Source organism: Hyla sarda, chromosome 1 (assembly GCF_029499605.1).
Source record: "Hyla sarda isolate aHylSar1 chromosome 1, aHylSar1.hap1, whole genome shotgun sequence".
Taxonomy (NCBI): domain Eukaryota; kingdom Metazoa; phylum Chordata; class Amphibia; order Anura; family Hylidae; genus Hyla; species Hyla sarda.
In genome coordinates, this window is record NC_079189.1 from 126030670 (window position 1) to 126046520 (window position 15851).

At 38.5% G+C, this 15851-nt stretch overlaps 1 protein-coding gene across 2 annotated transcripts in view; it reads left to right on the top strand.

Moving 5' to 3' along the window:
- The first annotated feature begins 5349 nt into the window (after positions 1-5349).
- The window catches only part of SH3RF1 (SH3 domain containing ring finger 1), a 180752-nt gene continuing 170250 nt past the window's right edge, over positions 5350-15851 (top strand). The window contains exon 1 of one of the 2 annotated variants that reach the window (XM_056560968.1): positions 5350-5535. The gene's annotated coding sequence lies outside the window, so the exon portion shown is untranslated. The remainder of the gene's footprint in view (positions 5536-15851) is intronic. The other variant, XM_056560974.1, reaches the window with a different exon arrangement.

The window sequence follows — 15851 nt, forward strand, 5'->3', positions numbered from 1 at the left end:
ATATATATATGTTATGTTAATGATCCCGTACGGTGAATGGCGTAAACGTAAAAAATAAAAAATTCCAAAAATGCTGCTTTTTTGTCACATTTTATAAAAAAAACATTTTATAAAAAATGATCTAAAAGTTTTATATATGCAAATGTGTTATCAATAAAAAGTACAGATGACGGCGCAAAATATGTGCCCTCACACCCCCCTATATACGGAAAAATGAAAAAGTTATAGGTGGTCAAAATAGGGCGATTTTAGATTACTGATTTTGTACAAAAAGTTTAAGATTTTTTTAAGCGGTACAAAAATATAAAAGTATCTAGCCATGGGTATCATTTTAAACGTATTGAACCACAGAATAAAGAACACATGTCATTTTTATCGTAAATTGTACAGTGTGAAAACAAAACCCTCCAAAATGCGCAAAATTGTGGTTTTCAATAAAATTTCCTCCCTGAATTTTTTTTTGGGGGGTTCGCCGTACATTTTATGGTAAAATGAGAGGTTTCATTACAAAGTACAATTGGTCACGCAAAAAACAAGCCCTTATATGGGTCTGTAGATGGAAATATAAAAGTTATGGATCTTAGAAGGCGAGGAGGAAAAAACGAAAATGCAAAAATAAAATTGGCCTGGTCCTTAATGGACAACTGAAGTGGTACACATTTATGCCCGGGCCTCAAAAATAAAAAAAATAAACTCATACATACCTTCCTACGAGCCCCCGTTGGTCCGGCACAGGCCTCACGGTCCCGCAGTGCTGACATCATTCCACTTCCTGGGGAAGGGGACGCCGCAGAGCCGTCGGCGTATCACCGGCCGTAGCGATGTTCAGCCCTGGTCGGTGATAGGCTGAGCCCACTGTCATGTAAGAAGCCGGCCAGAGCTCCTTACATGACAGTGGGCTCAGCCTATCACCGACCGGGACGGGACATCGCTACGGCCGGTGATACGCCAACGGCTCTGCGACGTCCCCTTCCCCAGGAATTGGAATGACGTCAACACTGCCGGACCGTGAGGCCTGTGCCGGACCAACGGGGGCTCGTAGGAAGGTATGTATGAGATTATTTTGTTTATTTTTGAGGCCCGGGCATATATAAATGTGTACCACTATATTCGTCCTTTAACCCCTTAAGGACTCAGGGTTTTTCAGTTTTTGCACTTTCGTTTTTTCCTCCTTACCTTTTAAAAATCATAACCCTTTCAATTTTCCACCTAAAAATCCATATTATGGCTTATTTTTTGCGTCGCCAATTCTACTTTGCAGTGACATTAGTCATTTTACCCAAAAATGCACGGCGAAACGGAAAAAAAAATCATTGTGCGACAAAATAAACACCATTTTGTAATTTTAGGGGGCTTCCGTTTCTACGCAGTGCATATTTCGGTAAAAATTACACCTTATCATCATAACTACATGCAGGAAAATTTATACTTTTAAAAATGTCATCTTCTGACCCCTATAACTTTTTTATTTTTCCACGTACAGGGCGGTATGAGGACTCATTTTTTGCGCCGTGATCTGAAGTGTTTATCAGTATGATTTTTGTTTTGATCGGACTTTTTGATCACTTTTTATTCATTTTTTAATGGTATAAAAAGTGACCAAAATACGCTTTTTTGGACTTTGGAATTTTTTTGCGCGTACGCCATTGACCGTACGGTTTAATTAATGATATATTTTTATAGTTCTGATATTTACGCACGCGGCGATACCACATATGTTAATTTTTTATTTTTTTTACACTGTTTTATTTTTTTTTATGGGAAAAGGGGGGTGATTCAAACTTTTATTAGGGAAGGGGTTAAATGATCTTTATTAACACTTTTTTAAAAAAATAATTTTGCAGTGTTATAGGTCCCATAGGTTCCAGCTGTTGCAAAACTACAACTCCCAGCATGCACTGACTGTCCAGGCATGCTGGGAGTTTTAGTTCAGCAACATCTGGCCCTTCAGATGTTGCCGAACTACAACTCCCAGCATGGCCTTCAGCTGTCTGGGCATGCTGGGAGTTGTAGTTTTGCAACAACTGGAGACACACTGGTTGGGAAACATTGTTTCTAACTCAGTGTTTCCTAACCTGTGTGCCTCCAGCTGTTGCAAAACTATAACTCCCAGCATGCACTAACAGACCATGCATGCTGGGAGTTGTAGTTTTGTAGCATCTGGAGGGCCCCAGTTTGGAGACCATTGTATAATGGTCTCCAATCTGTGCTCTTCCAGCTGTTGCAAAACCACAACTCCCAGTATGCACTGACTGTCCAGGCATGCTGGGAGTTTTAGTTCAGCAACATCTGGCCCTTCAGATGTTGCCGAACTACAACTCCCAGCATGCCCTTCAGCTGTCTGGGCATGCTGGGAGTTGTAGTTTTGCAACAACTGGAGACACACTGGTTGGGAAACATTGTCTGTTTCTAACTCAGTGTTTCCTAACCTGTGTGCCTCCAGCTGTTGCAAAACTATAACTATAGACCTGCATGGTCTGTTTGTGCATGCTGGGAGTTGTGGTTTTGCAACAGCTGGTGCACCCCCCACTGTCAATGTACAGGGTACATTCACATGGGCGAGGCTTTTTACAGTGGGTTTCTCGCTGCAAGTTTGAGATGCAGCAAATTTTGCGCTGGGAAACTCGCTGTAATCCCCCGCCCATGTGACTGTACCCTAAAAACTCTACACTACACCAACACATACACCGTCCGGTACACCACTGTTTCCAAAGCAGAGCCTCCAGCTGTTGAAAAACAACAACTCCCAGTATTGCCGGACAGCCGTTGACTGTCCACGCATGCTGGGAGTTTTGCAACAGCTGGAGGCACCCTGTTTGGGAATCGCTGGCGTAGATTACCCCTATGTCCACCCCTATGCAAATCCCTAATTCAGGCCTCAAATGCGCATGGCGCTCTCACTTTGGAGCCCTGTCGTATTTCAAGGCAACAGTTTAGGGTCACATATTGGGTATCGCCGTACTCGGGAGAAATTGCCTTACAAGGTTTGGGGGGTATTTTCTTCTTTAACCCTTCATGAAAAGGAAATGTTGGGGTCTACACCAGAATGTTAGTGTAAACATTTTTAATTTTTTACACTAACATGCTGATGTTGCCCTATACTTTACATTTTCACAAGAGGTAAAAGGGAAAAAAGCCCCCCAAAATTTGTAACGCAATTTCTCCCGACTACGGAGATACTCCATATGTGGGCGCAAAGTGCTCTGGGGGCGCACAACAAGGCCCAGAAGGGAGAGCGCACCATGTACATTTGAGGTGATTTGCACAGGGGTGGCTGATTGTTACAGCGGTTTTGACAAACGCAAAAAAAACAAAACCCCACATGTGACCCCATTTCGGAAACGACACCCCTCACGGAATGTAATGAGGGGTGCAGAGAGAATTTACCCCCCACAGGTGTCTGACGATCTTTGGAACAGTGGTCCGTGAAAATGAAAACTTGTCCAGCCCACTGTTCCAAAGATCTGTCAGACACCAGTGGGGGGAAAATGCTCACTGTACCCCTTGTTACGTTCCTGAAACACCTGTGGGGTATTAAGGCTCACTTTATTCCTTGTTACGTTCCTCAAGGGGTCTAGTTTCCAAAATGGTATGCCATGTGTTTTTTTTTTTTGCTGTTCTGGCACCATAGGGGCTTCCTAAATGAGACATGCCCCCCGAGCAAAATTTGATCTCAAAAAGCCAAATATGACTCCTTCTCTTCTGAGCATTGTAGTTCGCCCGTAGTGTACTTCAGGTCCACTTATGGGGTACCTCCATACTCAGAAGAGAAGGGGTTACAAATATTGGGGGGGTATTTCCTGCTATTAACCCTTGGAAAAATTTGAAATTTGGGGGGAAACACACATTTTAGTGAAAAAATATAATTTTTTTTTTACATATGCAAAAGTCGAGAAACACCTGTGGGGTAATAAGGCTCACTTTATTCCTTGTTATGTTCCTCAAGGGGTCTAGTTTCCAAAATGGTATGCCATGTGAGGGTTTTTTGCTGTTCTGGCACCATAGGGGCTTCCGAAATGCAACATGCCCCCCAAAAACCATTTCAGAAAAACGTACTCTCCAAAATCCCCTTGTCGCTCTTTCCCTTCTGAGCCCTCTACTGCGCCCGCCGAACACTTTACATAGACATATGAGGTATCTGCTTACTAAAGAGAAATTGGGCTACAAATATAAGTATACATTTTCTCCTTTTACCCCTTGTAAAAATTCAAAAATTGGGTCTACAAGAACATGCGAGTGTAAAAAATGAAGATTGTGAATTTTCTCCTTCACTTTGCTTCTATTCCTGTGAAACACCTAAAGGGTTAAAATGACGACCGAATGTCATTTTGAATACTTTGGGGGGTGCGGTTTTTATAATGGGGTCTTTTGTGGGGTATTTCTAATATGAAGACCCTTCAAATCCACTTCAAACCTGAGCTGGTCCATGAAAAATAGTGAGTTTGAAAATTTTGTGAAAAATTGGAAAATTGCTGCTGAACTTTGAAGCCATCTGATGTCTTCCAAAAGTAAAAACTCGTCAATTTTATGATGCAAACATAAAGTAGACATATTGTATATGTGAATAAAAATTTTTTTTATTTGTAATATACATTTTCCTTACAAGCAGAGAGCTTCAAAGTTAGAAAAATACAAAATTTTCAAATTTTTCATCAAATTTTAGGATTTTTCACAAGGAAAGGATGCAAGTTACCACAAAAATTTACCACCATGTTAAAGTAGAATATGTCACGAAAAAACAATCTCGGAATCAGAATGATAACTAAAAGCATTCCAGAGTTATTAATGTTTAAAGTGACAGTGGTCAGATGTGCAAAAAACGCTCTGGTCCTTAAGGCCAAAATGGGCTTCTTCCTGAAGGGGTTAAAGTGAAGCAATATGACTCTGGGCCCCTTCAAGTTACACCACTGGTCCAAGGGGATGACAAGGACAAGTAATTGAAATTCAGGAAAAACCCCACACCTGGTTATTGTATTTATATGGTCGAACCACAGTCGTTTGCACTAATTTTACTTTATGTTAAAAAAGAACTCTAAATAATAGTAATAATTGTTCTACACAGATAAGGATTTGTTCCTACTTAGCTCTTGGAGTGGATTGTGGCTTTGCAAACGCCTGACAGATGGCTTGTACATTCATTTTACGGCTTATTTAGCTGGCATACAAATGTGTGCACGTTGTGTTTACCGTGTGAACATAGCCTTACAGCGTGCGTCTTATGTGTCTGTGCCCGGTATCTATGAATGAACGCTCCCCCAGCTGCCAATCACTTCCCCACCCCCTAGTGTCCCCTCCCCGGGCTGTGACGTGCCTGCTGGCGGATGGCAGGAGGAGGAAGGCGGGGGGAGGAGGTGCACAGTCTCCGGGAGAGAGGGATCCGCACACATACACAGCCCGGCTGTGCTCCCAGACACTGCCGCAGGGACTCCGGAGACCCCTCACTGTGCCGGGATTAGCCGTCCTCTGCAGCCCGGGATCCCCAGGAAAAGCTGAGGACGGCGCCCATGTCCCGGACCGCTGCCTCTTCGTGTGCAGGTCAGTGCTGTCTCCTGTGCCCGGTGCGCTGTCCGGAGCCGTCAGGAGTTCCGGGATCTCACTACCGCCTGCAGCCAAGAATACCACACAGGGGATTCCTCTCTGTAGTCACTGTACACACCCAGCACTGCGTTATGGACTACACTGTATATCATACTCTGTGTGACAGGACAACACAACATTGTTACACTATACTGTATATCATACTCTGTGTGACAGGACAACACAACATTGTTACACTACACTGTATATTATACTCTGTGTGACAGGACAACACAACATTGTTACACTATACTGTATATCATACTCTGTGTGACAGGACAACACAACATTGTTACACTACACTGTATATTATACTCTGTGTGACAGGACAACACAACATTGTTACACTACACTGTATATCATACTCTGTGTGACAGGACAACACAACATTGTTACACTACACTGTATATTATACTCTGTGTAACAGGACAACACAACATTGTTACACTACACTGTATATTATACTCTGTGTGACAGGACAACACAACATTGTTACACTACACTGTATATCATACTCTGTGTGACAGGACAACACAACATTGTTACACTATACTGTATGTTATACTCTGTGTAACAGGACAACACAACATTGTTACACTATACTGTATATCATACTCTGTGTGACAGGACAACACAACATTGTTACACTATACTGTATATTATACTCTGTGTGACAGGACAACACAACATTGTTACACTATACTGTATATCATACTCTGTGTGACAGGACAACACAACATTGTTACACTACACTGTATATTATACTCTGTGTGACAGGACAACACATTATCACACTATACTGTATACTATACTCTGTGTGACAGGACAACACATTATCACACTATACTGTATATTATACTCTGTGTGACAGGACAACACAACATTGTCACACTATACTGTATATCATACTCTGTGTGACAGGACAACACATTATCACACTATACTGTATATTATACTCTGTGTGACAGAACAACACAACATTGTTACACTACACTGTATATTATACTCTGACAGGACAACACAACATTGTTACACTACACTGTATATTATACTCTGTGTGACAGGACAACACAACATTGTTACACTACACTGTATATTATACTCTGTGTGACAGGACAACACAACATTGTTACACTACACTGTATATTATACTCTGTGTGACAGGACAACACAACATTGTTACACTACACTGTATATTATACTCTGTGTGACAGGACAACACAACATTGTTACACTATACTGTATATTATACTCTGTGTGACAGGACAACACAACATTGTTACACTACACTGTATATCATACTCTGTGTGACAGGACAACACAACATTGTTACACTACACTGTATATTATACTCTGTGTGACAGGACAACACAACATTGTTACACTATACTGTATATCATACTCTGTGTGACAGGACAACACAACATTGTTACACTACACTGTATATCATACTCTGTGTGACAGGACAACACAACATTGTTACACTACACTGTATATCATACTCTGTGTGACAGGACAACACAACATTGTTACACTATACTGTATATTATACTCTGTGTGACAGGACAACACAACATTGTTACACTACACTGTATATTATACTCTGTGTGTGACAGGACAACACATTATCACACTACACTGTATATTATACTCTGTGTGACAGGACAACACAACATTGTTACACTACACTGTATATTATACTCTGTGTGACAGGACAACACAACATTGTTACACTACACTGTATATCATACTCTGTGTGACAGGACAACACAACATTGTTACACTACACTGTATATTATACTCTGTGTGACAGGACAACACAACATTGTTACACTACACTGTATATTATACTGTGTGTGACAGGACAACACAACATTGTTACACTACACTGTATATTATACTCTGTGTGACAGGACAACACAACATTGTTACACTACACTGTATATTATACTCTGTGTGACAGGACAACACAACATTGTTACACTACACTGTATATTATACTCTGTGTGACAGGACAACACACCATTGTTACACTACACTGTATATTATACTCTGTGTGACAGGACAACACAACATTGTTACACTACACTGTATATTATACTCTGTGTGACAGGACAACACAACATTGTTACACTACACTGTATATTATACTCTGTGTGACAGGACAACACAACATTGTTACACTACACTGTATATCATACTCTGTGTGACAGGACAACACAACATTGTTACACTACACTGTATATCATACTCTGTGTGACAGGACAACACATTATCACACTATACTGTATATTATACTCTGTGTGACAGGACAACAAAACATTGTTACACTATACTGTATATTATACTCTGTGTGACAGGACAACACAACATTGTTACACTACACTGTATATTATACTCTGTGTGACAGGACAACACAACATTGTTACACTACACTGTATATCATACTCTGTGTGACAGGACAACACAACATTGTTACACTATACTGTATATTATACTCTGTGTGACAGGACAACACAACATTGTTACACTACACTGTATATTATACTGTGTGTGACAGGACAACACAACATTGTTACACTACACTGTATATTATACTCTGTGTGACAGGACAACACAACATTGTTACACTACACTGTATATTATACTCTGTGTGACAGGACAACACAACATTGTTACACTACACTGTATATTATACTCTGTGTGACAGGACAACACACCATTGTTACACTACACTGTATATTATACTCTGTGTGACAGGACAACACAACATTGTTACACTACACTGTATATTATACTCTGTGTGACAGGACAACACAACATTGTTACACTACACTGTATATTATACTCTGTGTGACAGGACAACACAACATTGTTACACTACACTGTATATCATACTCTGTGTGACAGGACAACACAACATTGTTACACTACACTGTATATCATACTCTGTGTGACAGGACAACACATTATCACACTATACTGTATATTATACTCTGTGTGACAGGACAACAAAACATTGTTACACTATACTGTATATTATACTCTGTGTGACAGGACAACACAACATTGTTACACTACACTGTATATTATACTCTGTGTGACAGGACAACACAACATTGTTACACTACGCTGTATGTCATACTGTGTGTGACAGGACAACACAACATTGTTACACTACACTGTATATTATACTCTGTGTGACAGGACAACACAACATTGTTACACTATACTGAATATTATACTCTGTGTGACAGGACAACACAACATTGTTACACTACACTGTATATTATACTCTGTGTGACAGGACAACACAACATTGTTACACTATACTGTATATTATACTCTGTGTGACAGGACAACACAACATTGTTACACTACACTGTATATTATACTCTGTGTGACAGGACAACACAACACTGTTACACTACACTGTATATTATACTCTGTGTGACAGGACAACACAACATTGTTACACTACACTGTATATCATACTCTGTGTGACAGGACAACACAACATTGTTACACTACACTGTATGTCATACTGTGTGTGACAGGACAACACAACATTGTTACACTATGCTGTATATTATACTCTGTGTGACAGGACAACACAACATTGTTACACTACGCTGTATATTATACTCTGTGACAGGACAACACAACACTGTTACACTACACTGTATATTATACTCTGTGTGACAGGACAACACAACATTGTTACACTACACTGTATATCATACTCTGTGTGACAGGACAACACACCATTGTTACACTACACTGTATATCATACTCTGTGTGACAGGACAACACAACATTGTTACACTACACTGTATATTATACTCTGTGTGACAGGACAACACAACACTGTTACACTACACTGTATATTATACTCTGTGTGACAGGACAACACAACATTGTTACACTACACTGTATATCATAATCTGTGTGACAGGACAACACAACATTGTTACACTACACTGTATATTATACTCTGTGTGACAGGACAACACAACATTGTTACACTACACTGTATATCATAATCTGTGTGACAGGACAACACAACATTGTTACACTACACTGTATATCATAATCTGTGTGACAGGACAACACAACATTGTTACACTACACTGTATATTATACTCTGTGTGACAGGACAACACAACATTGTTACACTACACTGTATATCATAATCTGTGTGACAGGACAACACAACATTGTTACACTACACTGTATATTATACTCTGTGTAACAGTACAACACAACATTTTTACACTACACTGTATATTATACTCTGTGTAACAGGACAACACAACATTGTTACACTATACTGTATATTATACTCTGTGTGACAGGACAACACAACATTGTTACACTATACTGTATATTATACTCTGTGTGACAGGACAACACAACATTGTTACACTACACTGTATATCATACTCTGTGTGACAGGACAACACAACATTGTTACACTACACTGTATATTATACTCTGTGTGACAGGACAACACAACATTGTTACACTACACTGTATATCATACTCTGTGTGACAGGACAACACAACATTGTTACACTACACTGTATATTATACTCTGTGTGACAGGACAACACAACATTGTTACACTATACTGTATATTATACTCTGTGTAACAGGACAACACAACATTGTTACACTATACTGTATATTATACTCTGTGTAACAGGACAACACACATTGTTACACGATACTGTATATTATACTCTGTGACAGTACAACACAACATTATCACCCTACACTGTATATTATACTCTGTATGACAGTACAACACAACATTATCACACTACACTCTATATTATACTCTGTATGACAGTACAACACACATTATCACACTGCACTGTATATCATACTCTGTGACAGTACAATACACATTGTTACACTATACTGTATATTATACTCTGTGACAGTACAGCACAACATTATCACACTACACTGTATATTATACTCTGAATGACAGTACAACACAACATTATCACACTACACTATATATTATACTCTGACAGTACAACACACATTATCACACTGCACTGTATATCATACTCTGTGACAGTACAATACACATTGTTACACTATACTGTATATTATACTATGTGTGACAGTACAACACACATTATCGCACTACACTGTATATTATACTCTGTGACAGTACAACACATGTTATCACACTACACTGTATATTATACTCTGACAGTACAACACACATTATCACACTACACTGTATAATATATTCTGTGACAGTACAATACAACATTATCACACTACACTGTATATTATATTCTGTGACAGTACAATACAACATTATCACACTATACTGTATATTATACTCTGTATGACAGTACAACACAACATTATCACACTACACTGTATATCATACTCAGTATGACAGTACAACACAACATTGTTACACTACACTGTATATTATACTCTGTATGACAGGACAACACACTATCACACTACACTATATATTATACTCTGACAGTACAACATACATTTTCACACTGCACTGTATATCATACTCTGTGATAGTGCAGAAGACTTTATTATACTTCAATATACATTGTACTGCAACACACAACATTTCATTATATTATATATTCTTATATGACAGTGCAACACAAACTACACTGTACTACACTGTACACACTGTAAACAATACATACAGGTGATGTAATGCAGTTCAAAACACACTGTTCTATTACGCTATATATAATACACAATGTAACAGTGCAAAGCATATACCATACTGTATTACACCAAAATATATTGATTGTGTGCATCATATACCATAGTGTACTACACTAACTACTATACTGTTACAGTGCAACACAAATTATACTGTACTACACTGTACATTCCATACATAGTACATATACACATTATGTTATAAAGTTCAAAACACACTGTTACACTACACTATTTATAATACACAAAATAACAGTGTAAAACACACACACAAATATACTATATCTCTCTCTCTCACACACACACACACACACACACACACACACACACACACACTATGCTGTATCACACTACACACCCACACACACTATATTATTCTACAATATAATCAGTACAAAATGCACACCAAGTGGTATTACATTGCACTGTTTATATTATACACTGCTCTGTATATCACAGTGCCAATTACACGTGCTACACTGCCAGTCACCTATAGCACACCACACTATTTCTATTATATAGTGTATGAGTAACAGTGAAAAACACATTATTATATAGTCTGACAGATGATAATGTATATATTCCGAAACAGAACTGTGTAGTATCCTGTGTACTACCTAACATCTGTTATTCTGTGTGACATATACCATACTGCATATGTATAACCTGGTGCTGTGTATACTGCACTGTGCTATGCTGTAAGACAAGTACACTGTACTGTAATACACTACCTATATTATACTGCACTGTGCTATGCTGTAAGACAAGTACACTGTACTGTAATACACTACCTATGTTATACTGCACTGTGCTATGCTGTAAGACAAGTACACTGTACTGTAATACACTACCTATGATATACTGCACTGTGCTATGCTGTAAGACAAGTACACTGTACTGTAATACACTACCTATGTTATACTGCACTGTGCTATGCTGTAAGACAAGTACACTGTACTGTAATACACTACCTATGATATACTGCACTGTGCTATGCTGTAAGACAAGTACACTGTACTGTAATACACTGCCTATGTTATACTGCACTGTGCTATGCTGTAAGACAAGTACACTGTACTGTAATACACTATGATATACTGCACTGTGCTATGCTGTAAGACAAGTACACTGTACTGTAATACACTGCCTATGTTATACTGCACTGTGCTATGCTGTAAGACAAGTACACTGTACTGTAATACACTATCTATGGTATACTGCACTGTGCTATGCTGTAAGACAAGTACACTGTACTGTAATACACTACCTATGATATACTGCACTGTGCTATGCTGTAAGACAAGTACACTGTACTGTAATACACTACCTATGATATACTGCACTGTGCTATGCTGTAAGACAAGTACACTGTACTGTAATACACTACCTATGATATACTGCACTGTGCTATGCTGTAAGACAAGTACACTGTACTGTAATACACTACCTATGATATACTGCACTGTGCTATGCTGTAAGACAAGTACACTGTACTGTAATACACTACCTATGATATACTGCACTGGGCTATGCTGTAAGACAAGTACACTGTACTGTAATACACTACCTATGATATACTGCACTGGGCTATGCTGTAAGACAAGTACACTGTACTGTAATACACTACCTATGTTATACTGCACTGTGCTATGCTGTAAGACAAGTACACTGTACTGTAATACACTATCTATGTTATACTGCACTGTGCTATGCTGTAAGACAAGTACATTGTACTGTAATACACTACCTATGATATACTGCACTGTGCTATGCTGTAAGACAAGTACACTGTACTGTAATACACTACCTATGATATACTGCACTGTGCTATGCTGTAAGACAAGTACACTGTACTGTAATACACTACCTATGTTATACTGCACTGTGCTATGCTGTAAGACAAGTACACTGTACTGTAATACACTACCTATGATATACTGCACTGTGCTATGCTGTAAGACAAGTACACTACTGTAATACACTACCTATATTATACTGCACTGTGCTATGCTGTAAGACAAGTACACTGTACTGTAATACACTGCCTATATTATACTGCACTGTGCTATGCTGTAAGACAAGTACACTGTACTGTAATACACTGCCTATATTATACTGCACTGTGCTATGCTGTAAGACAAGTACACTGTACTGTAATACACTACCTATGATATACTGCACTGTGCTATGCTGTAAGACAAATACATTGTACTGTAATACACTACCTATGATATACTGCACTGTGCTATGCTGTAAGACAAGTACATTGTACTGTAATACACTACCTATGATATACTGCAGTGTGCTATGCTGTAAGACAAGTACACTGTACTGTAATACACTACCTATATTATACTGCACTGTGCTATGCTGTAAGACAAGTACATTGTACTGTAATACACTACCTATGTTATACTGCACTGTGCTATGCTGTAAGACAAGTACACTGTACTGTAATACACTACCTATGATATACTGCAGTGTGCTATGCTGTAAGACAAGTACACTACTGTAATACACTACCTATATTATACTGCACTGTGCTATGCTGTAAGACAAGTACACTGTACTGTAATACACTACCTATGATATACTGCACTGTGCTATGCTGTAAGACAAGTACACTGTACTGTAATACACTACCTATGATATACTGCAGTGTGCTATGCTGTAAGACAAGTACACTACTGTAATACACTACCTATGATATACTGCACTGTGCTATGCTGTAAGACAAGTACAATGTACTGTAATACACTACCTATGTTATACTGCAGTGTGCTATGCTGTAAGACAAGTACATTGTACTGTAATACACTACCTATATTATACTGCACTGTGCTATGCTGTAAGACAAGTACACTGTACTGTAATACACTACCTATGATATACTGCACTGTGCTATGCTGTAAGACAAGTACACTGTACTGTAATACACTACCTATGATATACTGCACTGTGCTATGCTGTAAGACAAGTACACTGTACTGTAATACACTACCTATGATATACTGCAGTGTGCTATGCTGTAAGACAAGTACACTACTGTAATACACTACCTATGATATACTGCACTGTGCTATGCTGTAAGACAAGTACAATGTACTGTAATACACTACCTATGTTATACTGCACTGTGCTATGCTGTAAGACAAGTACACTGTACTGTAATACACTACCTATGATATACTGCAGTGTGCTATGCTGTAAGACAAGTACACTACTGTAATACACTACCTATATTATACTGCACTGTGCTATGCTGTAAGACAAGTACACTGTACTGTAATACACTACCTATGATATACTGCACTGTGCTATGCTGTAAGACAAGTACACTGTACTGTAATACACTACCTATATTATACTGCACTGTGCTATGCTGTAAGACAAGTACACTACTGTAATACACTACCTATGCTATACTGCACTGTGCTATGCTGTAAGACAAGTACACTGTACTGTAATACACTACCTATATTATACTGCACTGTGCTATGCTGTAAGACAAGTACAATGTACTGTAATACACTACCTATGTTATACTGCAGTGTGCTATGCTGTAAGACAAGTACACTACTGTAATACACTACCTATGATATACTGCACTGTGCTATGCTGTAAGACAAGTACACTGTACTGTAATACACTACCTATGTTATACTGCACGGTGCTATGCTGTAAGACAAGTACACTGTACTGTAATACACTACCTATATTATACTGCAGTGTGCTATGCTGTAAGACAAGTACACTGTACTGTAATACACTACCTATGTTATACTGCACGGTGCTATGCTGTAAGACAAGTACACTGTACTGTAATACACTACCTATATTATACTGCACTGTGCTATGCTGTAAGACAAGTACACTGTACTGTAATACACTACCTATGTTATACTGCAGTGTGCTATGCTGTAAGACAAGTACACTGTACTGTAATACACTACCTATGTTATACTGCACGGTGCTATGCTGTAAGACAAGTACACTGTACTGTAATACACTACCTATGATATACTGCACTGTGTCTAGAATTACTGCTTATGTATTACACTGCACTGTACTTATCATATACCACACTTATCTCACTGCAGATGTGAGTTTCCTATCCTGATAGAATTTCAGATAACTAGTGGGTTGGCACTGATTTTGTTTTCGGTACTTTGAATTATTACTAGTTATCAGTATATTCCTTATAATATTACAAGCCATCACTGTACTTGGATGTTGATCTGCTGTCACACAGTCCTCAGGTGACTACACTTTACTATACACTTTACACTCATATACTTTGAACACATGTCTATTTTTATAATACAACCTCTTTCTTGATTAGTTCCCTTTATGTTATATACCCCATGATTATGTATATGTATATCTTATAATACAGTCTCTTTATTTTTAGTTCCCTTTATGTTACATATACTACATTTATTTGTATGTGTACGTTTTTTCTCCACCTCCTTCGTATTAGTTCCCATTATATTATATACTACATTTACTTGTTTGTGTATCCTATTTCTCCTTCTCATTTGTTGCTTTTGTTA